General features: G+C 33.7%; 1 long non-coding RNA gene across 2 annotated transcripts; it reads right to left on the bottom strand.

The window, feature by feature from the left end:
- Positions 1-500: 500 nt before the first annotated feature.
- LOC113354172 lies at positions 501-3,732 on the bottom strand. 2 transcript variants are annotated; one of them, XR_003361710.1, is made up of 6 exons: positions 2,332-3,732; positions 2,008-2,181; positions 1,529-1,774; positions 1,292-1,362; positions 1,019-1,107; positions 501-828 (listed from the first exon to the last, which is right to left on the bottom strand). It is a non-coding gene; the product is annotated as an uncharacterized LOC113354172 (long non-coding RNA). The 2 variants fall into 2 exon arrangements; XR_003361709.1 differs by having other exon boundaries at positions 1,656-1,774; positions 2,332-3,731.
- Between the last annotated feature and the right edge of the window lie 301 nt (positions 3,733-4,033).

Below are 4,033 nucleotides of genomic sequence, written 5' to 3'. Positions count from 1 at the left end.
CTTTCTTTTCTTTTTTCAGTTTTTAGCTTTACTTTTACTAGATTTAGTAGTTTATTATATATAAGGTTTTAGTTGTTTAGGAGTTTGATCTTCCGATCTTCATTTAGCTAGTTTTTTTGTTTTAATAGATTGGTACTGTGGTTTATCTTTTATTGTTTTTGTAAGATTTCTTTCACTACACCATTTTTAGTGATTTGTGTAATTCTGTTGCAAAGTGGGGTTGTAACAGAGCTGAACTGTTACGAAAGTCCATGTTGCAATGTTTAGCAACGGCTGTTGAGCCGTTGCAACGTTTCCGGTCGCAACCGTTTCAAACTATTGCAAGGTAAATATTTCGCAACAACTAGAAACAGTTGCGAAATTTGGAAGTCGCAACAGATATAAGCAGTTGCGAAAATGAAAGTTGGCAATAGTGGACGCAGTTGCGAAATTTTTTGCAACATAAAAAATAAAGTGGTTTTGACTGGTCAAAACTAGTTTCTGATCGGTCAAACTTAGAATTCCTAGTAACAAAATCAAGTTACCCCTGTTAAAATTTGGGTTCCATGCATTTTGAATACCCAGCAAGCACTAAATCATTCCCTAAATTTTTACTATTCAGTTTAAGCACAATATTACATCCAGGGAAATCGTACGAAATGTTGAAAAAAGAATCAAATCCTACATATTGTGTTAAGAAAAATAAAAATCTTACAAGAGATCTCTTCAATTAGGTATAGTGGTTTGCAATTGGGTATAATCATGCTTCATATCTCTTCAAGCCAAAATTTCCAAGTTTTTCAGCTTCATGTTCGTACAATCTCTTCCTCTTCAAACATTGTGTTGCAGCTACAAAAAAAAATAAAAAATCAGAAGCCATGAAGGTAAATTTACTCACAATAACTGATTTACGCACAAAAAATTTGTGTTCCAAAACCAACATATACTTGTACTGTTCTACCATATGAGCATGATAAGTCTCATGTTACCTGAAGCTTCAAAGAAAAAGAAAAAAACAGTAACAAAGTAAATTTTGTACCTCTTTTGTTCTCAGCTCTCATGTATTCCTTGGCCTTCTCGTCAAACACAAAAAGTAGAAGGCATTACTAACCTCAAAAAAGAATGCACCTGCCACCATGTCAGCAAGAGATAAACATTAATGAATAACCTATGTTAACAGAGTAATATATAGCAATTAACATTGAGATCCATTATGCTACAGACCATTCACCCTTTACAATCAGGATGAACACAAACAACAAAGGATTTTGTAGGAAGTACTAAATCAGTTTTCCAGAAAATATTAACTTACTCTGTAGCCAGTTTGTATTCACTGACTATAGATCTTGGGTGTGTTTAATTCCTGACCAACTCATTTGCTCTCTGCAAAAAATGAAGGAGCTAAGTATTGCAACAACTCATTCACTCCTGACATACTCAATTACAAGTACCTATATAACTAACAAAAGTGAGAGTGTGAAAGATGGAAAACGGAAACAAACCCAGGAAATAACGAATTTAAGGATGCCAATTGTATCTATATCTTTACCTTATCAGTTGGATGTTCAACTTCTAACATTTTCAGTATACAAGTATGTTTTCTGGAAAACAAAAACCACAAGGAAACCTGCAAAATCACATTATTGAGAAATAATTAGTTTGATATTATCACATACCTCATTAAACTTCGCCTGCAGTTCATCCATTGCCTCAAAAACACGGTCTCTGTCATTGCTTTCAACCAAGAAAATAAGACTTATGTGTTTTGGAAGTAGTGCCTCTACAATGGAGGGATCTGTAAAAAAGTGATATTACTAATTACCTTTGTAACAACATAAAATGCAAAAAAAGAAAAAGAAAAAAAAATGTAGCAAAATTCATATATTTCTTGACCCAAACATGCCAGACAGTGAAGCTAATGTTCTTGTATTCAATAGTCTCAACATTAAATTCTGCAAGCAATATGAAAGCACTGCTAATGTAAAAATTTCACAGAGACAAGAAAAAACTCATGCCAGATTTCTTGACCTTTGGGTAGGAAGAAGCGATAAATCTTTTCTAAGATTTGAAAGAGAGGCTAATATTGATGCTCCAGCCACAGTTGGGTCCTGGACCTAGCTGCAGACCATGTACTTCTGCTAAGCCCAAGGAAGAAGGCATAGCTGAACTAGTTATGCTCTCATTCTTGAGTTGCTGGAAAATCTGATAAAGAGGTTAAGGAAATGTATAGCATGCAAGGGATATATCCTTTTGCTTCTTTAACTACGGGAAGGTGAATCTATTCAATAACTAAGGCAAAATGCATCGCCTACCTCGTAATTTAAACCGAAAACATTATAGATAGAAGGATACGTAAGCATGTTCACTAGATGAACAGAACACCACCTCATCTTCAGCATTTAAGATCACACTGGAATTTTTATCAATTATCTTCCCATTTACTTGGACAATACCATCTACCCCTGAGATTTCTAGCTTGGCAACAGATGAACCTCTTCTCTGCCACCCAACATAAAAAAAAAAATCAAACCAAGATCATGGCGGTCTTAAGGCTACATTCAGATTAAAATAAATACCATGGCGTCCTTGTGGCTATTCATAGATACACATTCTTAGTTATAGGATTAAGCTTTAAAGTTGCAGATTAACAGTTCTGAAAATGGTCATCTCACAGATGAAATAAAGACAACATATGGAGGTCAACTCATATGTGAATCAGAGATATCATTTGGAGGTCAGCTCATTGCAAACAGTAAGATCTCGTGCTTTTAGTAGTAAAGAGAGATATTATAATTCAATCACTCACAGATGACAATTAAGAATCATGCTTAAGTTGAAACTACTATTTTAATAATTGCAGTAGCTATAGTAATCAAAAATTTAAGTAGATGGTGAAAACTTATCTCTTTTGAATTCAACTCTTAGATGTTGATGAAGGATGTACTTCTCTTAGAAATTCCTAGCCCATGAAATTATCAGTTCATTCACATAAATCGCTTTTTATGAAACAAAAATCAAATCAACTTTATGGGTAAGAGAGATTCATGTATGTTGATTATGAATTTTGAATACCGTTTTTTAACGAAGATAGAGAGATTCCTGGAGTTTCAAATCAAGAACCCTAGAAATATTTTCTTGAATTCTTTCGAGATTTTAATTGCAATAGCAAGATAAAGATTAAGCGCTTATAGATCTGTATGCTGATCATCTTTGAAATAAATATTTCGAGATCAAATCAAAGATTTGAGTTTCCGAAACCCTAATTTTGTTTTTTGAAAATTCTTTTCTCCAATCAAAAAGCAAGAAATTCCAAATCAAGAGAATAAGATTTGGGAGGAAAACTTATCTTTGTAAATGGTTTTGTTGATGAATCTTTCAGATTCAGTCGCTGATGACGATTCTTCGCCATTGACTTACAGTTGTTCTTCGTGAGCGCGTAATTTTAAGGCTAACAAAGTTTATATGGAGAATCAATTGATGTTTCTTAGTTTAAAGATCAAAAAACTAGGGTTTCAATGAACAAAGTTTCTGATCTAGGTTTTTGTTTCGGGAGTAATATGCTGGTTTAGTTTAACAGAGTTTATCGAAGTTAATCGATTCTTCTTGTTGAAATCACGATTGTGAGATGTCGCTTTTTCTTGTCTCCATATTTTCAATCCTTTTAATCCATGATTCTTTCTCCAGTTGATACATACTGTTCATTGAGTACAAATCTTTGGTTAAAAGATCAATTTTATTTTCTAGGAAGGTAGATTGTATATCATGGAACAATCAGATGTGCTCGAGGGACAAGTGTGACTATCAGCAAAGTAGGTGAAGGAACATTCACGGGCTTCTTCCTCATGACAGTAGTCAAGAGTTTCCATCCATTCTTTGGTTAACTCACTAACCTCCTTATTAGAATGACCAGAGCACATGGTTAACAAGTTCCATTATCATAGTTTTTATGAACTTTTCTATCCTTTTCATCGGTTGAAGAGAAATTCTTTTGAGACTTTCTTTTTCACTGTCTTAGATTTTTCTTTAATTGTTGTACAAACAGTGAGAGAGTTGA

The sequence above is a fragment of the Papaver somniferum genome, chromosome 2, assembly GCF_003573695.1.
Source record: "Papaver somniferum cultivar HN1 chromosome 2, ASM357369v1, whole genome shotgun sequence".
NCBI lineage: Eukaryota > Viridiplantae > Streptophyta > Magnoliopsida > Ranunculales > Papaveraceae > Papaver > Papaver somniferum.
Note: the sequence above shows the minus strand (reverse complement) of the source record. Positions and strands in the feature narration are given on the sequence as shown.